At 57.6% G+C, this 26,776-nt stretch overlaps 1 long non-coding RNA gene across 3 annotated transcripts in view; it reads left to right on the forward strand.

Annotated features, from left to right (window-relative positions):
• The first annotated feature begins 12,853 nt into the window (after nt 1-12,853).
• LOC122199782 overlaps nt 12,854-26,776 on the forward strand; it is a 28,518-nt gene continuing 14,595 nt past the window's right edge. For 2 of the 3 annotated variants that reach the window (XR_006193621.1, XR_006193623.1), the window contains exons 1-4: nt 12,854-12,922; nt 21,326-21,453; nt 22,402-22,502; nt 23,751-23,951. This is a non-coding gene — a long non-coding RNA (uncharacterized LOC122199782). Of the gene's footprint in view, nt 12,923-21,325; nt 21,454-22,401; nt 22,503-23,306; nt 23,470-23,711; nt 23,952-26,776 lie in introns of those variants that run through there. The other variant, XR_006193622.1, reaches the window with a different exon arrangement.

Genomic DNA, 26,776 nt, shown 5'->3' on the forward strand with positions numbered 1-26,776 from the left:
ACTGACTATAGTTAAAGCTGCTATTATTTTTAGTAACACCACTCTTCTTCCTCTGTGTTCCCAAGAGCATGGAGTGTCTGTCGCCACTCCTCTGCTGCTGGGTGCCAATCTTAAATTACTATTTTTCTACTTAGGCATAGGAAAGCTGGCTGATTTTCACGTGGGGTTTATGCAAACGGAATTACTATTTTTTGGTTCCGTCATACATTCTGTCTCCTTCCTCCAATTATGTCATAAACTCTTTGAATCAGAAATCGAATGGACAGTTCTCTTTGGTTCCTTTTGTTTTGGGCACAATAGGGGCTCCATAGATGTCTGTTGCTACAGTGGGTGTTAATTCCAGCCCCGGCTGGGCCGAGAGCCCACGCTTGGGCAGAAGAGGACTGGGATTGGCCCAGAAGCCCCTGCTTTGGCTTTGCCTGTGCTTTTTATTTATTTTTTATTATTTTAAAAAATATTTATTTATTTATTTATTTATTTATTTATTTATTTTTTAAATGTTTATTTATTTTTGAGAGAGACAGAGACAGAATATGAGTGGGTTAGGGGCAGAGAGAGGGGGAGACACAGAAATCCGAAGCAGGCTCCAGGCTCCGAGCTGTCAGCACAGAGCCCGATGTGGGGCTCGAACTCACGAGCTGTGAGATCATGACCTGAGCCAAAGTCGGATGCTCAACCCACTGACCCACCCAGGCGCCCCTGCCTGTGCTTTTTAAAAAAAAACAAATTTTTTTGTAACATTTATTTATTTTTTGAGAGACAGAGAGAGAGTGTGTGTGTGGGGGGGGGAGGGGAGGCAGGGAGAGAGAGGGAGACACAGCATCTGAAGCAGGCTCCAGGCTCTGAGCTGTCAGCGCAGAGCCCGACACGGGGCTCAAACTCACAGATCGTGAGATCATGACCTGAGCTGAAGTGGTGCTTAACCGACTGAGCCACCCAGGCGCCCCTAAAAAAATTTTTTTTAATGTTTATTCATTTTTGAGAGACAGAGACAGAGCATGAGTGCGGGAGGGGTAGAGAGGAAGAGAGGGAGACACAGAATCCGAAGCAGCCTCCAGGCTCTGAGCCATCAGCACAGAGCCCAACGCGGGCTGGAACTCACAAGCTGTGAGATCATGACCTGAGCTGAAGTCGGACGCTCAACCCACTGAGCCACCCAGGTGCCCCTGCCTGTGCTTTTAAAAAAAAAATTTTTTTTGAAACATTTATTTATTTTTTGAGAAACAGAGTGTGTGGGGGGGAGAGGCAGAGAGAGAGAGGGAGACACAGAATCTGAAGCAGGCTCCAGGCTCCGAGCCATCAGCACAGAGCCCGACGTGGGGCTCGAACTCACGAGCTGTGAGATCGGGACCTGAGCCGAAGTCAGATGCATAACCGATTGAACCACCCGGGCACCCTGCCTATGTTTTTAATCCAGTCTCTCGAGACAGTCTGAACTGCCCAGATGCAGTGGTGAAGGAGACTGATCATCTCTCTTCTCTCCATCACCCCTTTCCCTCCTTCCTAACTCAAAACCTGATTTTAAGCAAGCCCCCATGCACCAAAGGGAGAATCAGAACTGGCTAAGGAGTCGTAGTGAGCCCATTTCCCTTTCCAATGAATGATTTAGGCAAGGACCCGGCCACCTGACACAATTGTAGCCACGGAGGTGGAGGAGAAGCCCAGGGGCTTCTGGGAAAGATTCCCTCCCTTTTAAAAAGAGGAAGAGCTGGCCTCTTTTTCTCTTAGAAGTTTGAGCCTGGATGTGATGCTTAGAGCTGGGGCAGCTATCTTGTGACTGTGAGTGGACCTGACTTGAAGGCAAGTACGTAGACTGAGGCTAACTGGGGCAGAAATATATAAAAACAAAATAAAACCAATAAACACCCAAGCAGGCAAGGAAACAAGCTGGGCGCATTGATGTCGTTACCGAATAGCTAAGTTAACCAGCTGTGGGGCCGGGTCAACCAACTTCAGCAAATCCCCAAAGTTGTTAACCTCATTTTTTTTTTGGAAGTTGATTTATTTATTTTAAGAGAGAAAGAGAGAGGCAGAGAGACAGAGAATCCCAAGCAACCTCCCTGCTGTCAGGACAGAACCTGATGTGGGGCTTGAACCCACGAACGGTGATCATGACCTGAGTCAAAACCAAGAGTCAGATGCTTCACGGACTGAGCCACCCAGGCGCCCCAGTTAACCTCATTTGAAACGTGCTGTCGATGCAACAGTTTACATGAACGGCCACCGAGCCGGGAATTGCTAATCCCAAATGTGTGTGACTGAGGTTTGAACCTACATAAAGTACGACACATTCATCTCTGTTAAATGTAATTCAGGGTTTTTTTTTTAATTTAATTTTTTTTAACGTTTTATTTATTTTTGAGACAGGGAGAGACAGAGCATGAACAGGGGAGGGTCAGAGAGAGGGAGACACAGAATCCGAAACAGGCTCCAGGCTCTGAGCTGTCAGCACAGAGCCTGACGCGGGGCTCGAACTCACGGGCCGTGAGATCATGACCTGAGCCGAAGTCGGCTGCTTAACCGACTGAGCCACCCAGGCGCCCCTCAGGGGTTTTGTTTTAACCTTACATCTTTCACAGACCTTTTGGATTACCAATGTAACTACAGAATAATTTCTCATTCCTTTCAGCTCTGTTTCTTTCGATGCGCACAATTTCTGCATTCAAAGAAACCACGAGGAAGTTGGAACTGGGCCAACGAGAGGGTTCTGTAAAACGACACTGCGCTCCTTAGGGCACCGCGGTACTGACCTGGGAGCCCACCTAGCCGTGCCACGCAGCCCATTCCTCTCTGTCCCGTACATGTTTGGACAAACGCCCTGTTGAAATCAGAGTGGAGGGATTACGGTACAGTGATCCACCCTGCCTTGTAATAAAAAAATGGCACGAAGGTTAGCAGGACGTAGGCTGGGGCCGGGGTTATGAGCTTCTCTGTACAAGTCTGTGGCCCTTTTGCACACCTCTTGTCGCTGGGTTCTAGTTTGGGCATGAGGACTGGGTTCTGGCTGGTGGGGGGTGAGGGGGTCGGGCCAGGGGAAGCCGGCTGGAAATGTGGATGATGGCATGAACTGCTTTTCTTGTCAACGGCCAGAAAGGTTGTATCGGCCCCAGCTCCTTCTTAGGCCTTTTTACCTATATACTCCCTTCTGCTGCCCTGACCTTCTGCAGGGCCTTTCTCCTCCAGAGCTTCCTGAGCCTCTGGCAGGGCTGGCTCCATCCTTTAGTGATCCCCACAACAAATCTTGGGTGGCACGCGGGTCTTGAGAGGGAAAGTATTGGTGGGGAAGATGAAGGCCCCCTCAAGCCTCTTCAGCCCATGGACTGGGGATGAGATGGGGAATCTGGGAGAGGAGTTTCTCCTAGCTAGAAGGTGGAGGCTTTCCTAAGCTGCCCTGGGGCTGACCCGTTCCTGCCCCCCACCCCATCACTGTTCACGCAAGCTGGACCGATCTGGCATCCTCTGGGCCTCGTTGGCCCAGGAGCAAGGAAAAGGCAGACCCGGAGATCGCAGATGGCTGCCTCTTGGTCCGGTGCCCTGGGGACTGTGGCTACCAGGCCACGCGGCTTCCTTCCTCCCCCTGCTCGCCCAGGGCCCTACCTGTGGGCAGTTGCGAGTAGTGAGGACAGATGGCAACCTTGTGGGGGCCCTGCCCAGATGTCCCCAGGGCCCTCTCCGTCAATGGTTCATGGCTTGCTCTGGCCAGGCCCAAGAGTCTGGAAGGTGGGAACTTCTCCCTGTCACTTCCTGGGTTGTCTCTTCCCCAGTCTAAGGAGAACCAGTTGGCACAGGACTGGCCTAGAAGCTGTGTAAGTTTCCCGCCGGAAGACCTCATGATCTGGGAACCCCCAGGCCTCTTGGACCTCTCAATTCCTGAAGGTGGGCAAGGGGACCTGACCAGACAGAGGTGACTGAGGCTCTGAGTGGCCAGCGGAAGCCATGGTCCGGTCTGAGTTGTTTGGCCCTTTTAGGGGATCAGCCTGTGATACCTGAGATGATGGGCAGCGGGAAGCAGGAGCTTGGTATTTGAGTGTGGAGGTGATTTGAGGGGTTCTGGAAAGCTGGGGGAGCTTCCTCGTGGGGCTGGAGCTCCGGAAGCTTCAGTGACAGGATGAGGTAGTGGGGTACCTCATCCTGGGGTACCACAGGATATGTGTTAGTGGGGAGGCATGCACACCCACTCACTCTTAGCCAGATCCATGCACATCCATGATGGGGGGCGGTTTATAATCGTTCACTCTCCAGTTCACCCCTGTTCCCTCATGTGTGGGGCTGGAGGGAAGTGGAATCTCAGGGCTCTGTGGGTCTGGGCGGAGAGGACTGAGATGCAAGGTGAGGCTTCTGTCCTGGGCTGTCCTAAAGCAGCAGCTGTGGGCCAGGGTGTGTATGGAGAGGGGACCGTGTCCTCTATGTGGATGGCCATTAGAGGCAGGTGCTGAGCCCAGGGAGGCCAGTGAAGAGGCTGGAGGAAGTGGCCGCAGGTGTGACAGGTGGGCAGCTAGCAACAGGAGGTGGTCTTCCCAGATGTAACGGTGGCTCTGGAGGGCTAGGGGCCTGGCAGGTCTGATCCTGGGGTATCTAGGGAAAGCGGGGAGAGGCGGAGGGGGTGCGGAGGAAGGGAACCGGTAGAATGATGGCTACCATATGGCACCTCACAGTCCATCTTCTTCCCTCTGTCGGCTCCATCCATGTCCCTGAGCCTGGCGGGGATGTCTCAGGGACCCCAGGTACCCGACACCCATATCCTACTGTCACTTTCCCGGGCGCAGCTCACCCGGGTGAGACTGGGGCACATTTCCTGGGCTATCCAGCAGGGGGAGCTCCATCCCACCAACCCGGTTTCGTAGGGTCTGGCAGTGAGAGCCAGGGCAGCCAAGACAGCTGAGGCCAGAGTGCTTCTGCCTAATGAGTGGAGGAGCCTGGCAGGCTCTGGGGAAGGCTTCCCCTCCCTCTCTGCCCCTGGCCTGCTTGCCCTGTCTGGCCTGTGTGGCTCCTGGCCTCCCGTGATGTTAAACATAAGACTCAGGCCATTTGGCTCCCAAGACCCTTCCAGGTGTGGACCTGGGTCTCCTACTCTTCCAGGTCTAGAGAGAAGGAAAGAACACCTGAGGTGGTGAGGTGTCCCGGGAGCAAAGGCTGTCCTTGGGAAGGGAAGGGAAGACTCAAATCAGAAGGCCTGGGAGGGGGCACCTGGGTGGCTCAATCAGTTAAGCAAGTCAGATCGTGATCTCACGGTTCATGAGTTCGAGCCCCGCATTGGGCTCTCTGCTGTCAGCACAGAGCCCGCTTTAGATCCTCTGTCCCCCCCTTTCTCTGCCCCTCCCCTGCTCATGCTGTTTCTCTCAAAAATAAACATTAAAAAAAAAAAAAGGCAGCCTGGGGGGGAGGGTGGGGCTCAGGCCTGGGGGCTCCCAATCTGTGCCCCTCAGGGCAGCGCTCTACCCTCCACTTGCCCACCCCGCCCTGCATCTGGCCACATTTGGGTAGTGACCACTCGGGGCTCAACTGATGAGGCTGCCCTGGGGCCTGGAATTCGGGGAGCAGGAACTTTTCTTGCCCGCCTCACCACCCTGAACATCCCGTGGGCCCGCTTCAGAAGTGTCCGTTGCTGAATGTGCCCGCTGAGGAGAGGGGCAGAGGCCAGGCCCTTTGGTGGTGCCGCTGTGTGTGTAGATCGGTGCGGCGGCCCCTGGCCGCGTGTCTGTTAAGGTTGGAACGAAGAGGGAGTAATGCCACAGTGAGGAACAGTACGCAGCCAGTGGCTGTGTACTGGAAAGCACAGGTGTGGAACTCATCCCTTAGCACAGGCTGCTGGGCACCTCTGGCCCAGCCCTCGACACCTAGGGGACCCTGGTGTGTGCATGGGGGCAGGCAAGGGAGGGCTTGCCGAGCCAGGAAGCTGGGAAGGAGGAGGTCGCTTTTCTCAGTGTGTCGGGGGGCCGGTGATCCGGAGGGTGGGATGCTGCCTTGGGGAGCCCTGGGACCGGGGGTATAAGTGGGGGCAGACGTGTAGGGTGGGGCCAGTGCTGGGCAGTGGGGAGGGGGCGGAAGAGTCCCGGGCTGTGGGGCAGGCCGGCGGCACAGAGCCTGACCTGTGTTCCTTGGCTCTGAGCTCCCATGTGCCCGTTTCCAACCTGGGGAGAATCGTCCCCATCAGATGGTACACGGGAAGCAGGGGGCAGGCCCATTCCTCTCCCGAGCCTCGGTTGCTTCCTGGTGAAACCGGACCGGCAGAGGCTCCGGCAGGGATGCTGAGTGGCCACAGCTGCCAGCTGTCGAAGCAGTGTGGGCTGAAGATCGGCTTCTAGTCTCCTGGTCCTGAGGGGCTCAGAAAGCCTTGAGTTCTACCTCCTCGGTTCTTTAAAATTATAATGTATGCACAGTCTGCAGCCAAAGGGGGATTTGAAGCAGCTCACCCCTTATTTTACAAATGAGAAAACAAGCTTCAGGAGGTTTAGGGACTTACTCAAGTCACGTCCTTCTTGGAGTTCTCTGATGTTCAGAGCCAAGAAAAGTTTCATAAATGCAGCCCTGGCCTCTTAGCCCCACCTCCCACCCCATCTAGACGCCATCATCCCCTTGAGGGATGTGGGGCTGGGCCCAGGCTGAGCGCAAGGACGCGGGCCGGAGGCTGGGGAGAAGGGGCTGCCTGGGCAGGAGAGCCCAGGCCGGAGACAAAGCCGAGGCGGCTTCCAAGTGGCCGCCTCATGCTCTTGAGGCCCTGACCGGCCGGTGAGCAGGATCCAGATAGAGTGGTTCCTTTGGGGCCCAAAACTGAGATGCTTGGACCCCTGTCTTTGGGGGTAGCAGCAGGCCTCACTCCCTGGACACCTCTGTTCTCATTTCTACATTTTCTCATCTCTGGAGGATTTTGTAATAGCAGCAATAGTCAAAGCAACAATTTATTGAGCACCTACTATTATAAGACAGGCCTAGTGCTAGATATTTTACCTGAATTTCCTCCTTCAATCCATTTGATAGTCCTGTAAGATGAACGATAGCCCATTTAAAAAAAATTGTTTTTTACTGTTTATTTATTTTTGAGACAGAGACAGAGCGTGAACAGGGGAGGGGCAGAGAGAGAGGGAGACACAGACTCCGAAACAGGCTCCAGGCTCTGAGCTGTCAGCACAGAGCCCGACGCGGGGCTCGAACCCACAAACTGTGAGATCATGACCTGAGCCGAAGTTGGACGCTCAACCGACTGAGCCACCCAGGCGCCCCTACGATAGCCCATTTAGACAATGTAGCTGTGTGTCAGAGAGGTTCGGTGACCCGCCCAAGGTCACACAGCCAGTAAGGGGCTCACTATATTGGGTTTCCACTGGTTTTTTGAATCCCAAGTGCTGGGAACTTTCCAACAAACACAGCAGCCTTTCCAGCATGGGGCTCTGGACGAGAATGTGCTTCCTGGGGTGCTGGGATGTGGGACTCTGGCCTGTCAGGGAGAGTTATGGTCTAAGGGGGGGTGCTCCTGGCAGAGCCTGGTCTTTGATGGGGGAACCCAGCTTTGATCTCCTTTTGAAGTCCTGGCCTCTGGAGCCGGCAGCTTTAGTGGGGTGAGCTCCAGGAAGGGGGAGATGAAAGGGCAGGAGAAGCTGGGGTGGGAGAGAGAAGGGAAGGTTGGGGGAGGGGGCAGTGAGGAACAGATGTGTGAATGAGAGCCGGGAAGAGAGGAGCTGGTGGACGGGACAGTGAAAGGCTGGTGGGGAAGAGACACTGGGGGGGAGCCCAAACCAGAGACGCTGGGGGCAGACAGAGACTGGCCAGGCCCGGGGCCGGAGAAAGGGCAAAAAGGCTGAGTTTGCCTGAGGACCGGGGAGGGAGGCCTGGGAAGGGGGTGCGGGCCGTGAGGCCCCAGGTTTTGGCCTCTTCTGCCCACTGCCCCTCACCCGCCGTGCCCCCTTCTCCCAGGGGAGGCACCTCTCTCTGGGTACTTCTGTCACTGGCTGATTGTTGGTTTAATGATCCAGAGGTTCTAACACGTTTCTGGCCTCGTGGAGGGCATCAAATGGTCCAAGGGGATGGGGTGAGGGGGAGGTGAGGTGCTCACCCCTGGGCTTCTGGGGTTCATGGCCCAGGCCCGCTGTGAGGGGGAGGGTCTGCCCGCGTGGCTGTGCACCTGTTCCTGTCTGACATCCCAGTTCCTCCTTCGGGGCTGCTCAAGCTGGCAAGTGAGAACACGTGGTGGGAAGGGGCCAGGCGCCGGGGGCTGGGGGTTGGGAGCCGGCTAATTCCCCAGCTGAACAGCCTCCTTCTCCCCCCAGACCCGCAGCTTAGAGCCTGGCCCTGCCCTGTGCCTTCTGTTTCCCAGAACCTGGCCCGGCACCTTTCAGACCCAAACAGGGTCCCCTCCCACAGGGGGATCCAGGCAACACCCCTTAGCTCTGCTGGCAGTGGGAATGTTGGCGGGGTGGGGGTGGGGGGTGGAGGGGGGGCAAGTGAGAGCTGATGAGGGAGGTGGCACAACCTCTCCCTGTCCTGGGTTTCTGCCAGGAGCACCCAGGATTATAACCGCCCCAATTCCCTGTGCTTCAGAGGGGCTGGGACGGCTTCCAAATTAGGATTTATGGGATTAATGCCTTTTTTTTTTTTTCCTGCCCCCTCCCACCCAAGCCGGTCTCTCTCTCTCACTACGCCCTCCTCCCTGTGGGTCTCCCAGGGCCCAGACCTCACAGGAAGGCTCTGAAGTAGCCCTCTCATTATGCCCGCAGCACCCCTTCCTCGGTGGGGTGGACAAGCCAGAGGAGGGAGATGACCGATTACAATGCCAGGATCTCCAAGGACGGCTGTGCGGGGGCCTTTGGGAAGACTGCGTCCCTTTGGGTCCTCGTCCTTCCCACACTAATGCGGGGTTTGGGGCTAGGCGAAATTCTGTCTGTAGAGGTGGCTGGGGATGGCTGATGTCTTGCAGGAGTGCACGGGGGTGTTGAGAGGCAGGGGGGTGGAGGACAACGGGGTTGGCTAGGGAGCAGAGTCCTGGCCCTTCTGGGTCCCGAGACGCGGTGGAGTAAATGTGCCGCGGGGGCCACCAGTGAGTCCCTCCTGGGTCCTACCCCCTCCAGTGTCAGCCCTCAGCGGCCTCGTGGGACTTTTCTCACACTCAGCACTGCCATCTCTCTGCCGGCTAATCCTGACCTTCTCCATCATGTCTCTTTCTCTGTCCTCCCCGACCCTGTGCATCCCCACACCAGCCCGTAGCGCGGGGCCTCGAGCTCAGGTTTCCTCACCTGCTGCTGGAGCGGTGAACCCTTGGACCTGAGTCTCCAGCCCTGGGATTCTAGCTTCTTAGTTTGAGGGGTCCTGAGCTTCCTTTAACCTCTCAGGGAGGCTCACGTGTTTGGTGACTTTCCTTATTGTCTCTCTGATTCTCTGCTCTGTGACCTCCATGTAACTCCAGGATCCAGGCTGCAGAGAGAGCCCTGCTCACCACCCCCTGCAGAGCCCAGCAGTTCCTCTTTCAGTCCAGGAGCTCAGGACCCTCCCCTCTGCCGGGAGCGCCCTGGCAGGACCTTGCTTCGGGCGGGAATCTCTGAACCCTGAGCCCTTAGCACAGTGCCTGGCACAGAGCAGATGTTCAGTAAAGGTTGGTTGAATCCAGCTGCTCAACCGAGCCAAGAGAGGTCAAGAGGAGATGTGAGCATGCAGCCTTGACCTTGGGGGCCCCGTGATTAGAAAATAAAGTGGAGCACCCAGGTGCCCGGTGAGGGCTAAGAGGTCACCCGTGATGTTGGCAGTGAGGCAGCCGCTGGGAGAAGTGTATCCCTATTGGAGCCACAGAAGGATAATTGGGGACCGTTGGGGCAGGAAGGAGCCCTAACGATTCTTGGTTCCAACCTCCTTGTTTCACAGATGGGGGAAACTGAGTCTCCAAGGGGGGAAATTATATGCACGAGGTAACACAGTAAACTCACGGCAGAAATGAGACTACATTGCAGACCTCCCAGCCCCTGGTGCAGGTGCCTTCTGCACCTGTCTGGCCCACCTCCCCTACCCTTTTTGTCACAGTTTCTCTCCAGCCCTCCGTGCGTTTGTCTCACTGGGAAGAGTGAGGAGGGCCGAATGTACCTGTTGTCCAGAGGCAGGGCTGGGTGGCTAGGGGTCATGTGCTAGGGTGGGGTCAGCTGGATGGTGGCATATTCCACAACCTCTCCAGGCCCTGGCACGGTCGTCCATGACCCTGGCACCAGTTCCAGGGCTGAGGTGTCCAGTTCTGCATAGCGGACATCAGGGTCCTTTAGGCCAGAGCCCTAGAGATGAGGCAGAAGTGCAGGAGGGGGCAAGGTGGGTAAGGACAGGGACAGAGTGCCTCAGGGCCAGGCATCGGGATAAGATGGGGAGGTGTGGGGGTGAGGTGGGTGCATGGGGGAGAAGGGGGGGCCGTGGAAAATTGTGAGGTATGGAGGGAGAGAGAGAACCAGAAAAGCAATCTATCAGTGGCAAGAGAGAAAACGGGTCGGCAAAAGCGTTTACAAAATTGGTCACAAAGCATTTATGTGCTGCTCTGCGAAGCTGTCTCTACCACCTGTAGATCACTGGAGGGCTCTGGGGTGAGTGGAGGCAGAGTGGGTCCTGCCCCCAGCCCCCCTGTGCTTGGCTCCGGGAGATTAGTTTGGCCAACCCTCTCATTTTGCAGAGGGCAGAGACCGAGGCCCACCGAGGGGAAGCGATGTGCCTGAGGTTACAGGGAGGATGCTGGCAGAGCTGTGGGGGCATCAAATGAAACCTGAAGTCAGAAGACCTGGCTTTGAACTTCAGCTGGGCTGCTTGCCGCGGCCGGTCAAGCAGGCGAGCCAACTGAGCCTAGTTTTTCATTTGTAAAACGGGGGACGAAAATTTTACGTGAACTAGCACTATCATGGAAACCTGGGGCTCCAGCTCGTACCTGAGCTCTGCAAGGGGCCACTGCATTACTTCTGACTCTTACTTGGATTGGGGGGTTATTAGAACAAGAGTCACCTGAGGGCAGGGGCTCCTGCTCTACTGTCTACTCCCGCTGTGGCTGGGCCGAGCCCCTCCCCCTCTCTCTCACCTGGCCTTGGTTTCCCCTTCAGCAAGATCAAAGGGTCTCTCAGTGACTTCTGAGGCCCTGCCAGCTCTTAGCCCTGGAGCTTGCCTCACCAGCGCCTCCTCCTAAGCTCAGTGCCAGTGTTCAAGCAGACAGACAGATGGTCCCGTCAGCGGAAGAGGGGTGGAGGAAGAGGTGACTTTCCCAGGGCCTGCAGGGCAGGAGCCTGGGGGCAAGGTGGAGGGCTCCGCGCCATGGGAGGCCAACCCCCTGTGACCTAGGCTGGTGCCCGTTTTCTTTTCCTTGGCTGGGCTGCTTGCATGGCAGGAAGGCTGAGTGTCCTGATTTCATCTGCCTTTCAGCAACGCCCATCCCGTGCCCATCAGTGACCATCGTCAGGGACACATGGCAGGGCTAAGATTAGAGCAATTAGCTCCTGATTTCCCAGAAGTGAAACTGACACCCTAGCGCCTTTCCTTCTGCAGCCCCCAGTGTTTCCAGAGCCTGCCTGGAGGTGAGGGAGGAGGTTGAGGGCACAGGAGGCGAGAGGCAGAAGGAAGGGGGGGCGAGGCTGAAGAGACAGGAGGTCTGGCTCCCAAGCCCTGAGCTGGAGGGCCGGGAAGGTGGGCTCGAGGCAAGCAGGGCAGTGTGTGAGCAGCAGGTGCTGAGAGGAAGGGGTCTCCTGGAGGCAGCGCAGACTCGCCTCATCCCCGAGAGCCCCTGAGGCCAGAGGAGCTGGGACTCCACAAGAGGGGACTCCCCCAGGTGGGAGGGGTGGCCGCCTCCCCGGATGGTGTGAACACCATCCTGCGGAGGCAGGCGATGGGCACATCGATGGTTGTCCTCATTCCACACGCCAGCGGTGCCACGGGATGAATGGACCCTGCCTCCTGTCCTTCCCGTCATCATGAAGATGCCTAGGGATGGGTGCTTCAGGTGGGTGGGAGCCCGGGCGCATTCCCACCGAGGCTGTCTGCTCAGAGACCAGTATGTCCACAAAACTTCTCTGTGTGGACCCTTCCCGACCGAGTGCCGTCCGTTTGGGGGCAGCCTTGGCTCTGATCCCCACCGAGGCCTGGGAGATTGGGGGTGATGGTGAGAGGTGGTTCCGGGCTGTCTCACTCAGGGGGGTGGAGGGGAGCTCTCCAGTTCATTCTCTGGGTTCCGGGGGGCGGGGAGAGGTCCCCCAGAAACCCTGGATGCTTCACCTTCTGCCTTGATAGAACTTTCTCAAAGATGCAAAGAGCAGTGACCTGAGCCCTGCTTGGCACGAGCACCTTGTAGGCCTGGCCCTGGCCACCAGCCCGTCCCGGAAGGCACACGCCTCCCGGGATGAGTTCGGAGAACTGGTAGCTGTCACACCCTGAGATGGCCCCTGGGAAACCCGACCACCGGCTCCATCCCGAGGTCACCCCAAGGTCATCCATGCCCGGGACGTCCCATACTCCGTTTTGTCTGAAACTGTAGCAGCCCTGGAAATACACTACTCGGGTCCGCCGTGCGGAACACTGCTGGGTGACAGCTCTCACATGCCGGATCCACCGTGGCATTTGTGGTGAGCCTGCTTCCCCTGCTGTTCCCGTCCCTGAGCAGCAGGGCCAGGTGCTGGCGTAGGCCGTTCTGGCAGGACTTCTCCGACTCCGGCTGGAGGGTTCGCCACGGGCCCAGCGGCAGCTTTCACAGAGCTGTGCCGCAGCCTGAGATTTGTCCCACGTGCTCTGCCCTTCTTCCCCACTCCTTCCTCAGGGCCGGACCTGTGTTGAGGCCAGACCTGCCTTCTGTCCCCTCTGCTTTGGCCTCCACAGGCCTTCCCTCCCAGGGAAGCTCCCGTCCATCACATCTTGTCGTCTCTTCCAGGAGGCCTCGAACTAGCACCGGTGACACCGGGAACGGCCCGAGAAGGATAGGTGGCAACAGGTAACCTGGGCATTTGGGCCTGGCAGCAAGGAGGACCTGGGAGAAGCGCCCTGGCGGAGGGGATGCTCTGTCAGGCTCGGTGATTCAGCCGCTGGAGACGTGCAGGAAGCAGTGTCAGGGAAGTGACGGACTTGGCTGGTTATTTGGTGATGCTGGCACTTAGGGATAATGAGAAGCTGGGAGTCACCGACAGCGAGGGGCTCGATGTGAGAGCCGGAGGCCCTTGTAGGGGGTGACAGAGAGGCCCCACCTCCACCTGCAGCCGACCCAGCAGCGGGGCAGATCCAGGATTTGAGAATAAGCATCACAGAGCTCCAGAGATGCTTGGCCAAGCCAGGTGTGTTGTGCTAGGGCTCCGGCTGGGAAAATCTGGAACTCGGGAACTGAGGTGACAGTAAATGGATGTGTCCCCTCAGAGCACGCAGGTGGCCCACCCATCCCCGGCAAGAGTGAGCACCATTCCAGGCCGGAAGACGCTGCGGGGATCTTCCCCCTGCAAGGCAACAGGTGCCTCCCTTGGGAGCTGCCCCACTTCTGTTCTGGGCTGCCAGGCTGATAACTGAAGATAAAGTCTGGAGTGACCCAGCTGGGGACAGCTGGCCTGATGAAAGAGGAGAGATGCCACCCAGGGAGAATGCGGTGGTAGGAATTAACTGGCATGTCCCGGCAAAAACCAGGCTAGCGCTCCTGGGTTGGAGTTGGAAGGTTCTGGATCAAAGGGGCCAGAACCAAGGCTGGATAGGCAAGAATGCTTTTACTTGGGGGTGTCTTCACGGGACATGGGATTCAACACCCTGGCAAGGACCTCAGAGAACAGGGCAAATTCATTGCTAGGCGGCATGGCATTTGACGTGCTCATACCGCATTGGACCCTTGGTCTGTGGGACAAGAGCCAGGTGGAAACCTCTGGAAATGCCCCCACCAGCCAAGAGGGCAAGTCAAAAGTGATGTCATTGCTGAGGTCGGGGAGAGACTAATGCTGTCATTACAGCCCAGAAGGATACAGGGGTGGTCTCTGTCTTAGTTCCGTTTAACCCATAGTCTCTGCCCTGCAGAAACTGGATGGAGCCCAGAGAAGGATTGTTGGCTACCAGAGGCTTAATTGAATGGCAGCCCCATTTGTAGCTGCTGGACCATCCAAATGCCAGCAGAAGTACTAGCTCGGTGGCAATACTTTGAAAGCCTCCATAGGGTGCTGTGTCCCCAGCAGGGAAATACATGGGTCCGAAGACCCAAGGGAAAACAGGGGTGGCCCCACTGACCATCACTCCCAGTGGCCCAGCGGGGGAAGCTGTGTTTCCCAGCCTCACAACCGTGGGCCCTGGAGGGCAGAGGGCCCCACTGCACACTGAGCTCAGGCTACTACCGGGGCACTTGCCTGCTGGTGTTCAGGCACCCTTCTTGGTGGAGCCCTTCTTGGTGGAGCTAATTGGCTCTGATCGGCAGGAGGAGGCGGGGCTGCTGTCACACAGGGAGGGATATGTGCAGGGCACAGGTGACTACTGGGGCTTCTACTTTAATGGTGAATGGGCACATGCAACGGCCCCCGGCTGAGCAGGGTGTGCTGGTCAAGGGCTCAGACCCCTCAGGAATGAAGATTTGGGTCGTGGCACTGGGAAAGCCACCGAGACCTGCTGAGGCGGTAGCTGAGGGAGAGGAATCTAGAAGGGGGGTGGAAAGGACAGATGCGTACCAGCTGTGACCCTGAGATCTTCTGGAGCGACAGGGGATACGTCCCTCAGGAAGAGGGGCCCGCGTGGCACGGAGCAGACCTCCGTGGTGCCAGGGTGGACCATGGCAGCCGTGGACATGCGCCACTCAGGGCTGCTGTGGGCAGTGTGGCTGATGCAGCCGGAGCTGGATCCCTCGCCGTGTCTGTGCTGAGGTCACAGCCCTCCGGCTGCTCCCACCAAGGACTGAGCATGGCGGGGATCCCGTGCGGGACCGTTCCTGCGGGGGCAGGACTTTGCTAGCAGTGAATGAGTGACTGTGGCTCCAGGACCCTGCGGCCTGCCCCAAACTTTTGTAGAACGTGAGGCAACCCGAGACTCTTCCCACCCAACCCTCCTTCCTTCCCCACCCCCTTCCCAGGTGTCAGGCCTGAAGCAGGGGCTGACAACTCTCCCTGACTGCTCCCTCCTTGGTCCCTCACAGCTGCCCCCCCCCTCCCCCCACTGCATCTAATCCCATCTGGGTGGCTCCTTCTTGAGAGACACAGTAGTTTCAGAACTCCGTCCCTCCAAAGGTCGTGGTGTCTAGTCTTCTGCTCCGAGCCTGGGCTTTGTCTCTCCTTCGAGACAAGGCAATGTCTCCTCCTGTTGGTCTCCTAGAGTTCATGGCTCCGCTCTGGAGCCTCTGGGAGTCCTTCCTGAGTTCCAGCCTCCGGAGCCACCAAGCACGGGCACTGGGCCGCCCAGGCTCTAGTTGCTGGGCCCCTGGACCCCCTGCAGCCCTCTCACTCTCCTCCCCAGCCCTGCTTCTGCGAACAGTGCATGCTCTCTGCCTGGCTCCCTCTCACCACTTGTTGGGAAGGAGAATTGATGACGACATCAATAATGTGACTTGTATACAAGCTGCACTGCCAACAGACCAGAGCGCCGGGGATAAATCCTCTCCCGGCCCAGTAATTGCTCTGTGAGCCAAAAGGAATTACACTTCTTTTGGCGACAACACCACTGCCTCCCCAGGACACCAGAGTTGACCTCCCTACACCACCCTACAGGCCATTCTCATGCGCACGCATCCGCCCCAGTGCCCTAGTCGTGTGGCCTCTGGGTTCGGGACCGTAGATGTCCCCATCATCTGGCCCCGTCTGCGCCGTGGCTGATGGGTAGAGGTTGGCTCGCTCTGTTCTGTGTCCCAAGTGGTCTTGTTGTGTTTCTTGAATGCACAAGCTCAGTCGGGGTTTCCTTCAATCCGATATGAGCAGAGGCCGGGGAGGGAGGGCTAGGAGGGAGGGGACAGGGTCGGAGCCACGTGCCGAGGTCTGGGGCTTATAGGAGAGAGGTTGCAGGGGGAGTGTGATTGGGGGTGCGGGGCCGAGGCGGGCTGTCCTGGGGTGAGGGGCTTGTACGAGAGAGGGCATGTGTGTGTGTTAAGTGTGAACATGTGCTTTGTGGGGGGCTGAGATGGTGGGGCTGTCCTTGAGCTGTCCGGCCCCTCCTGTGCCCCCAGGGAGGGCTCTGCGTGCCAGGCTGAGGGGGCAGCAGTCAGAGCGCAGGACTGGGAAGTCGTTAGTGGGGACTGGGGCCAGCCAGCTGCAGCTGTCCCGTTACATCACAGCGATTTTTATGCCGAGCCTGGGCCCCTCTTCAGGGGATCCCGTTGGAGGCTTCCGTGACTTTCTAAATCACCAGCCTCTCCCCCCTGTGCCTCAGCCCTCCCCCCGCCCCCATTTCTGCTTCTTTCCCTCCCTCCCCCCTTCTCTGTCCACCCAGGGCTCTGACAAGTTTACGGATTCTTGGCTAGGGCCTGAGCTGAGGAGCGAGGCTGATTTGGAGAATCCTAAACAGGGCATGGCTTTCTCCTTTCTGGAAATATCAGGGTCCCTGCACTCCCTCCTACCTTAACCATGCTCAGGCCTGGGAAGAATGTCCTTTCTCACCGTCTGGAGGAAGGGGTGGGTGAGCCGAATCTCTGTGTTTGTGTGGCCCAAAGTGACACCCAGCAATGAACTCAGAACCCCAGACCCGAGCTCTCAGGGGCTGGCTTGTGTGGTCTCTGGGTCCCTGGAGCTGAGGGACAGCCCGGCAGCGGAGCTGGGCATTCTGTTTCAGACAGGATGCCTGGGGCTGAAGGACGCTGTGCATCAGCTGGTTCCCACCCGGAGGCTCTGCAAGTCTCGAGGCTCCTGTTTTTAGGTGAACTCCCCACCGGTCTGCTCATCCTAGTGGCTGCTGCGTGGTTAGGGCCTGGACTTGGGAGCCAGGGGACCAGGGGTTTGAATAACGCTTTTCCCAGTGCTCTCTGGGTGATGTTGGACAAACCTCGCAACTCCACTGAGCCTCAGTTTCCTCCTCTAGAAAATGGGGGCGATAACAGGACTTAACAACGTAGGTGGTTGTGAGGGTTGAACAGAACAGTGTTTGGAACCTCCCCACATAGCAACTGCTCACGCCGCCATTATGATCCCTTCTGTTGGAACTGACAGGACCACGCAGTGCAGCCTGGGACACAGGGTTGGGCGTGCACCCTCACTTGGGAAGGGGCTGTCTAGCTGCTGTCTAAGGAGCGGACTTTGTGTCCCCAGCGTGTCCTAGCTCGCTTCCAAATCTCTAGGCTGGTTGAGGAACAATAAATGGCTGGGGGTCTCCTTACCCCCTGCATAGAATCAGAGGGTAGGGGCTAGGTTGGTCCTCTGGGCTTGGCATCCTGGGAACGCTACCCCCACCAGGGGCTGGATTTGGCATCTCAAGATGGGCTCACTTTGGCTCTCCCAGCAGAGAGGGAGGATGGCTGTGCCCTGAAGACAAAGGCCTGGTTCTCCCACCAGTGCCAGGAGAGAATGTGTTATCTTTGGGCCCAGGTGGTCTGGCCTGGGTCTCTGGGCTGGTGCCGTCTAGGTGCCGCCCCAGCCCCCATGTCTGCTGAAAGGCAGAAGCTGTGGGCAGAGATGGCAGCCATTCGAGTGGACGCTGGCCCTCTGAGCGGCTGGGAGTGGGGCCAGGAGGAGGGGCCGCTGCTGGCTTTTGGGTGGTCGTTGGCAGGACTGAGGACTGGGGTGCAGGACGCAGAGATGGAGGGCGGGGCTTGGGGGAGAGAGAGTTGGGCTTCAGGTTGGGGTTCCACCCCACTGGAAGCCCCACTCTCCTGCCCTGGTCTGTCAGCATCCGAGACCCCGCTTTGCCCAGGGAACCCGCTGCCACCATGAAGGGCCACCCCTCCCCTCCCTAGTGGGCTGACCTGTGCCCTCCCTGCCCCATCTCCTGGGCTTCCTCTGCCCTCTTTCCCTCTAGGCAGCTGGGCTCGTGGACAGGCTGAATGGAGCTGGGTTTGGGGAACCCTCCCGGAGGTTCGGTGGTCCTTACCGAGGGGCAGTAGGAGGGGGAGGTTCCCAGGTCATAGTAGGGGGTCTGCAGGACCAGCTGTTGCATTTCTTTTTCTTCTGGCTGCACCCGCTGCTTCCCTGGCTCCAGGTGGAGAATCTGGAAGAGAAGGAGGCCAGCGGCTGGCTACCCGGCCTATTCCCTGCACCCTGCTCCCTGCAGCCGTCTTGGACCGCCCCCAGTCTGGTTCCCATGCATCCCCATCCTGGCACTCACCACGCTCGTGGCTGTCTGGGAGGCACAAGTGATCAGCACAGGGTCAGGCATCTGCTGGGTACTTGATTTTTTTTTTTTTAATGAATGAATGCACCGAGCAGTGGAGGAAGAGCTTCCCCTGTGGGCCCTGGGCAGGGAGGGAGGATCCTAGTTTGTCATTTCTGTAGGGGGAGGGGAAAGCCTGGGCCATGGCCTCTCACCCAGGCCTGGCCTTTTGGGAACTGGCCAGGGCTAGCATCGTGCTGGGGACTGGTTAGAGGCCCATGCATGTGGGAGGGCTCTGCCTTCAGGTGGCCATCTCCCAGTTTTCCTCCCCAGCCCCCCATTCCAGGGCCTCAGGCCCACCTGGATGTCCTCAGGTGCAAGGTGGCTCTGCCTGTGGTGGGGAGGCTCCAGCTTCTGGGAGGAGGGCATTGAAGTCCTGGGGGAACAGAATAAGTCTCACATGGGGGTTCTGTTCCAGGCAGGCCATCTGACAGTCCTGGTCCCTGACGGCCCCCCAGTGCTCTGCTCCTAGGCAGCTTCCCAGATGGTCTGAGCTTGGGGTGTGGTTACTCAGCATAGCTGGGTAGAGGCTGAGAGTGCCCCTCCTATCTCTCTGGGCATCTCTGCTCCCAGCCCAGCCTGTCCCTCCCTCCAGCCCGGGTATGGGAACCGTGTGAGACTCTGGTGTCTTGGCCTGGAGGACAGTGGGAAATCCCGAGGATGCATTCGGGCTACGACCAGGGTGACGGGAGCAAGACCTCAAGTGCAAAGCTTATGGGGGCCCCAGAAGTCTCGGTCCTCACGATAAAGAATAGTTGAATACAATATATTTGAATACAATATATTTAAAACTAAATAAAATATATTTAAAACTAAAATTAATGCAAAAAAGTCCAAGATGAACAAAGTATCAGCATTTTAAAATAAGGTAGGAGAAGGGCGCCTGGGTGGTTTAGCTGGTTAAGTGTCTGCTTTCGGCTCAGGTCACCATCTCATGGTTGGTGAGTTCAAGCCCCACCTTGGACTCTGTGCTGTCAGCACAGAACCTGCTTTGGATCCTCTGTCCCCCACTTCTCGCTGCCCTTCCCCCGCTCATGTGCGTGCACGCTCTCTCTCTCAAAAATAAAAATACTTAAAAAAAAATAACATAAAAGTTTAAAAAGTAGGATTAGTATTACTGATTTTTCCTTTCACCTCATGCTCCAAAATAGCTTGCATGATACTATTTCTGATCCTGTCTTGACTTAACATGTTGACATTCCGTTCATCATGGACTTTTGCCTTCACCCTTTGTCAGCGGCTGGGGTAAACGTGTGTAGAGCATTTAACCTGTGTGCCTCGTTTCCTCATCTGTAAACCGTGGATTATAATCGCACACCTGCTTCTCAGAAAGGGCAGCGGCAGCTGAAAGGGGGCGTCTGGGTGGGCCGATGGGTGGGCTTGCCAACACTCACCCGCCACAGTCCGGCTCCATTTGGTTCTTCTGCTGTCGGTGATGCAGTATGAAGATAGCAAGAGCCACGCCAAGGATGAGGACAATGGCCACGGTACCCCCTAGAAACCTGGCCACATTTCCAGGGTCTTCCTGGGGGAGGGGCTTTTCTAGAGCCGAGAGAGGAAGGTGGAGAGAGAGAGAGGTTGAGAGAGAGAGAGAGAAAGAGAGGGAGAGGACTCTCGGAGTCAGAGAGGTGGGCACAAAGCAAGAGAACCAGACCCTGAGGCAATGCCCCAGCCTGGTCCCCCTCCCCCTCCCCTGTCGTGCCCGTCCTCCATCCCGCTCCAGTTCTGGGAGGGGCTGGCCCAGTTAGGGTGGGGTAGACCTCCTACTCTGGCTCCCCAGGGCCCCATAATCTCAGACTCTGATCTGGGGATCTGGGGCATGGAGATGGGGGTGGGGGGTGTGGGGAGCCAGGGCAGGCAGAGGGGTGCTCAGAGATGGGGGTCCCCACCCCCTAATTCTATCTCTGGCCCTGCAGGGAAGATTCCTGTTGAGGAGTTTAATTTTCTTCCCCTCCCTACCCAATTAAACAAGCAAATGAACTAATTGGTGCTTTGCCCTCCCAGCTCTGGAGAGGGAGGGAGGACCGGAGGGAAGGCAGACACGCCGAGATTGCAGGGGGACCCTGGGTTGGTGGCAAACCAAGTTTGTCCAGCGTGGAAGCTGAAGAACTCGGAGGGCCTCCGTCTAAGCCCCGGGGGCTGTCTGGACATACCTGGCTGTTCTCCCAGGAGCATTAGCCCCACGGTCAGGAGTGGGGCTGGGGTGCAGGAGCTCCTCGCCACCTGCTCTGTGGTGGGTGGGGCAAATCACTCAATCTCTCTGGGCCTGGGAAAGCAAGGCGTCCTGGGGGTTTGTGAAGGTTTGTTGACTGATTTCTCAGCCTGAGCCAGAGCCACTGGCTGTCCCTGAGGGCGAAGACGCCACGGGGCTGCTGGAAAGGCGTCTATGGCAGGAAAGTGGGGAGCACACGCTGCTTTCTGGCCCGGCCCTGCTGCCCCAGGTTGGCATGTAAGGCCACGGCCACGCCAGGCTTTCTTTTCCCTCCCTCTGCTGGGCTCCATTTCTCACCTCTGACCCTTACATCATGCAGGGAGGGAGGGACTGGTGGGAAAATCATAAATGCTTCCTCCCCTCTTTCCTCCCCGCACCGTATTACATATAATTAAACACAAGAGCACCTGAATAGGGATGCTAAATTGCAGTTTGCAATAAACATCATGGAGCCAATTTTCCTGAAGCGGGATTGACAAGCACCCGCCTCTCTCTGCTCCATCCCAGTGCCCTGACTGAGGCGGTGCCCGGGGGAGACCTCAGCACCAGCCTGGCTCCCAGCGAATCCGCAGCCCCTCTCTGGCTGGGCTGCTGTCCATCCCCAGCCGGTGGGCTGCGGCCCCATTGGGAGGGCAGTGTCTGTGTGTATCATGGGGACTCAGGAGCCCCAGACACCCTGGACTCTGTGCCAGCACCGTCTCTTCTTGACTGTCACAGCCCCCTGGGTGGGGATAACTGCCATCGGTTAAACAAACCTGCCCCCTTTTCTCCAAACCGTAGCATCTTACCACCCCACCCTCCTTCCTGGCCTTTCTTCCTTATCCTCAAACCTTCCTGCTTCCTCCCCTGCCGTCTTCCAACTCTGCTTCTCCTTTGGTTTTGCAGGCACTTCTTTGCTCCTCTGCTGCGTTCCAGGCACTGTTCTGGTGCCGGGCAACAGAAGGGCACAGGCCCTGCCTCTGAATGCCGCTGGGTCCCATTCATCTTCCTTCTGCCTCGTGGACAGTTCGCAAGTACGGCTGCGCCTCCCTGACTCCGGTGCCTCCACGCCGGTCCACACCGCCAGCATCCGGACCTAGCCTCCCTGCTCCTAGTCTTGTCCCCTCTGAGCCCTTCTCCACCCTGAGCCTGAGTGACCTTTCTAAAATCAAAACTCATCAGGCTACATCCCTGCTTAAAACTTTCCAAGAGGCCCTCGTGGCCCCAGCAAAGTGTCTGAGCTTGAAGGCTTTGACCTGGACCCTGCTCATTCTGGAGGAGGTGACTCAGTGCTTCCCATGGCTCGGCTTGTGCAGCCCACCCAGGCTACTTGCAGTTTCCAGTGGCGGTGGTGAGGCGGGGGGGTGGCGGGGGGCGCGTCCCCTGCTCCCTCTCTCCACCAGGCTCTTTCTCTCATGCACCCTCCTCACCAGGCCAACCAGTCCTCTGGGGGAACCCTCCCTTCTCCTTGGCTGGAATGGGCGTCTTCCTTTTCTGATATGACCGTGAATGCGTGTCTGGTTAGTCTCTGTCCCCCTAGTCCTCTGCACAGCACCTAGTATGTGGGAAGTTCTCCGGAAGGGTTGACGAATCAGTCAATGCTCGCTTGAACAAAGGCAGCTGGCGGTTCCTGAGCCCGCCTGTCCCTTGGAATCTCCGCTCCCACCAGGGGGTACAGAGTCTTCAGCCCCTCTGCACTGGACCTGGGAATTCTGTTTCTGGGGGCACAACCCAAACCTATCTCCCCGTTTCCTCTCCGCACAGCGGAGGCAGGCTGGCGCTTCAAAGGACTGGGTGGGCAGAGCAGTGGGGGAAATGAACAAAGAGGCATTAGCACAGGTACCGGGTCTGGCTCACACAGTTCAGGTTTCTCTCCTCCCACAGCCAGCTCACCATGGGGCTTGGGGGCAACCCCATGGGGGAATCCGGGCAGGAGGGAGAGACAGTTTCACATCGGCCCTGCCTCGGCTCCCTGCTTCCAGGTGACCTCCCCCTGGAACTCTGGAGCCACTTCAGCAGAAGAGGGAGGCAGCTGTCCTTCTAAGGGGCCTTCTGTCATGCTTACAGTACACACAATAACATGGTAAGTGAGATTGTGAATGCGCCAGTGTGGGCATCGGGGAGAGGATCATAATGGGTGGGATGCTGTGGGCAAGGCCTCAAAGGTGCCAGGACCAGAGTGGATAACTCTGGTTTTGTTCCCTCCCAGCTGCCCTCTCTGCATGTCCCACCCTCACAAAATAGGAGTGCAAGATCCCAAGAGCCCCTGGGCCCTGCCTGATCCCCCTGGAGGGTGCCCCCCTGGTGGAAGAAATAATAGCAGAGGAAGAATGAGAAATGGAGACTAAGGAAAGACAAGGAGAAGAGATTGGCCTGAAGTCTGGGCCAGGCACCTGGGCTGATGTGGGGTTGGTTTGATCCTCACATCAAGCCTGTAAAATTAGATAAATGTTACTCTCAAGGAGGAAAACAAGACTCAGAGAGGTTAAGTAATTTGCTCAAGGTCACCCAGCCAGTCAGTGGCAGGGTGGGCACCGGAACCTGCATCTGTCTGACATTCTCTGATGAGGCTGCGGGTTTTCTTAGTAATCCTGGTCCCTCGTATGGCAAGAAGCAGTTCCCCCACCCCCCTTGACAGACACATCCCTACCGACCCCCTCGCCTTGGGTTGCTTTGTGTCTGAGCCTCCCCTTGACAGCTGTGAGGTGGGGGCCCAGCGCTGGCCCCAGCTGGAGCCCTGGCACTGAGCCCTCAGACATTCTCTGGTTACACCGGGACGAATCCGCTCCCCCAGCCCCAGCTCCACAGGCTTGAGGGCAGGGCTGGTCACCTACAGGCAGCTGGGCCTGGCTGGGGCTGGAGTGCAGGGCCTGGGAGAGGGGGGATCAGTGTGCAAGGGAGGAGGATCCGGAGAGCATCTCCTGGGAGGCGGGCTGGGTGCTGGGCTGAGGCTCGTTGTGTTGGCCTTATCCTACTGAGAAAGCTCACAGAGGTCAAGTTGGTCGTCCAGAGTCCCACAGCCAGGAACGCCACAGCTGGAATCGGACAAGGTCGACTTTTTTTTTTTTTTTTTTTTTTTCAACGTTTTTTATTTATTTTTGGGACAGAGAGAGACAGAGCATGAACAGGGGAGGGGCAGAGAGAGAGGGAGACACAGAATCGGAAACAGGCTCCAGGCTCCGAGCCATCAGCCCAGAGCCTGATGCGGGGCTCGAACTCACAGACCGCGAGATCGTGACCTGGCTGAAGTCGGACGCTTAACCGACTGCGCCACCCAGGCGCCCCGGACAAGGTCGACTTCTGAAATCCCTCTTTCTCCTTTTGTCCGCAGGGGCTGGTGTCTCTGTGACCCAGGAGCCCCTCCCCAGGCAGTGCCTGCCCTCGCCCTGGCTCAGGCCCCAAGGACCACCTGCCTCTGGCCTGTATCTAGGGCCACACCAGTGACATCTCCAAGCCTCGGTGTTCTCACCTGTCACATGGTGACGTCACACCTGGCTTTCCTGCCCTCTGACTGAGCAAGTGAAATCCCCAGGTAGGACATAAACACAGACCTAGGTTCCAGTCTGGGGGGCTGCAGGCCAGGGACGGTCAGGGGCTTCTTGGCTCTTCTTCAAACCAGATCTGCCCTCCCCCCTGAGGCCCCAGGGTGGGGAGTGTGAGGAGCTCGGATCCCACCCAATGTTCAATAATCCCAGCCTGCTTCTCCCCACCGCGCTGACTCTCAGCCAGATCTCGGCGGTCCTGAACACCCGCCCTAGGTCAGTGACTTCACAGCGTGCTCGCTTGCTCCGCCCCCTGCCCCTCCTTCAGTTCGATAAACTTGTCCCGAGTATCTTCTATGGTGCCAAGCGCTGTGACAGGTGCTGGGGGGCTTGCCCCTGGCTCGGTGGGGCGGGGGGGGGTGCGGGGAGTCAGAAATGTACACAAATAAGCACCGTCTTTTGTGATTCCTCAAAACAAGTCTGTCCAAGGCCCAGGACAGGTGTAGAGAAGATTAGCTCCGGGAGTTCATGGCTTCACACAGGAGGGGCCTTTTGAGCAGGGTTTTGAAAGCGTACGAGGAGTTTACCAGGAGAAAAGGAGACGGGCATTGAAGGCAGCGCGAGGAGTGGTGCAGGGACACGTGTGTGAAACGTGGGCTGTATGAGGGAAATTCCAAGGACTGGATCTGCTGGGAAATGGGATGCGAGGGGAGACGGGCAGGACAGGAATCTGGGGCAGGGGAGGAGGCAGACCCCACTCAGAGGTTTAGATTTTACCCGGAAGTGATGTAGCACCTTCTCTCCTGCTCCCCCTGCCTGGGGACAGAAACACTGCCTTCTCAGGAGCTGGACTGACCAGGGCTCCCTTGTGGTTGCCTCTTAATGAGCCCCTCGGGGCAGCACCCGGCCGTTCTGCTCACAGAGCTGTCCTGGGGGCGGGGGCCACCCTCAGCATCCTGTGACGCAGGCACAACAGGTGTTTCTGGGGGACCAGGGGTTTAGAGGAGGCTGGGTGTCTGGATTTGGCCCCAGTGCCCCAAGGTAGGACAGGCCGGTGGAGGAGGGGCTGTTTATACTGCCTAGGGCCTGCCTGGTGGGTCAGAGTCCATCTGGCTATTTCCCCAGCCCAGGTGTGCAGGAGTGGCTCCTTCCTGATGGCCAGAGGCAGGTGGCAAGGGCTTGAGCGAGGGTGCTCTGGACCACTCTCCCCTCTCGGGAAGGTCTGAAGGCCCCCCAGCAGTCTCATGGGTACCCCGCATTTCTAAGTGCCAGACGGAGGCAGGGCTCCCAAGATCCGTTTTAACCTTGTCGCCGTACAGAATGTCAACTGTGAGAATACAGGTCCTGATCCACAGGCGATAGGGGGCTTCTGACCGCACAGGCCAGGGCACCACTGAGCCTGGGACAGTGAGGGGCAGGGAGCTTCTGGCACAGCCCTCTGCACTAGGGAACCAGCGCTGGTATCCCTGTAGCCCTGTGGCCTTAGCATCGAGACCAAGCTCCCAGCCTGCCCTCCAGGGCCCCGCATGAACTCCCTGCTGGGCCGCACATCCCTTCCGCACAGCCTGGTTGTGCGTTCCGGCTTGCTCCAGATCTCTGCGTCTCTCTCTCTTTTCAACTCTTCCTTCCCGGGACTCCTGGGTGGTTGCTGTAGTGCCCCACTTGGAGATTGTGGAAATCTCCTCCCCTTTGCCCGGGAGCAGACGTATCCCTCTCTTCTCCAGTTCGGCCCCTACGGGAGGCACTTTCCTCTGACCCAGGGAGGTGAGGGAACCCACCCAGAGGGCTGGAACTGATGTAGCCAGGCAGTGGTTACCTTGGACTCAGCCAGGCCTCTGCCTTGGCCTTCCCTTGGGCTATAGAGGCAGGAGGCCTGGCCCGTTAGCTTATAGCCTGAGGTGGCCCTGGGCTGGCGCTGGGGTTGAAGCTGGGGGAGTCCCCCGCCTGCCTCTTCCCTGGGGTGGGCTCCGGGTCGCTCCCTCTGCCTTGGACTGCGTTGCACTTCAGCCCTGTATCTGCCCTGGTGTATATCAGGATTAGCGCAAATAGCCTCTTCTCTTCGGCCACAGAATTTGCTAGGTTCTGAACCCAGGTGGCGGTCCCTTTGCGGTCACCTTCTTCAGACCTCCTAGTTGGAGCCTGGAGGCTCCAGGTTGCTGTAGCCCTCCCTCTCGTCTCCCTCGCTCCTGACTTCCGTTCCGCCTGTCTCGAGCAGACGCGGATTATGGAAGGTGCTCGGCACAGTGATTGGCACATAGTCGGCATGTAATACGTGGTCAGTAGTTTGGTTGTTACTATTCAATAAATGTAAATTGATGGTGATGACGTTGTTGCTGACGGTGATGTCGGTGCTGATAATGACAGTGATGATGTTGGTCCCTGGAAGCTTGGCGTCTTTACCCAAAGCCCATGGGCCCCGTTACCCCCGAGGCCACACTGGGATATCACTTTTATCGTACGCATGCACTTTTACTTCAATGATCTCATTTGAGCCTCCACCCCTTTGCCTCTGGTGTCAGGTGGGTAAGTGGAGGCTCAGAGAAATTTAGGAAAATGCTCAGGGTCACGCAGCTCACTGGTGATGGATATGGGACAGGAACCTAGGCATCCCCTTCCTCAGGGCAGTGCTCTGACCCGCCCCCTCGAGGACCCTGACTGGGGCCTTTTTCCTGCCCTCTGATGCCTCCATTTCTAGGTATATCTGCGGAGGAAGACAGGCCAGCTGTCTTGAGTTTGCCACTTACGTAGCTGTATAATCTTGGGCAGTTAGGAAACCTTCTGAGCCTCAGTGTCTTCACCTGTAAAATGGGAATAACAGGGTTGCTGTCAGGTGTAAGTGAGGTAATGGATGTTCAGGCCCTTAGCACGGTGTCTG

This window comes from Panthera leo, chromosome D1 (genome assembly GCF_018350215.1).
Source record: "Panthera leo isolate Ple1 chromosome D1, P.leo_Ple1_pat1.1, whole genome shotgun sequence".
NCBI classification, from domain to species: Eukaryota; Metazoa; Chordata; class Mammalia; order Carnivora; family Felidae; genus Panthera; species Panthera leo.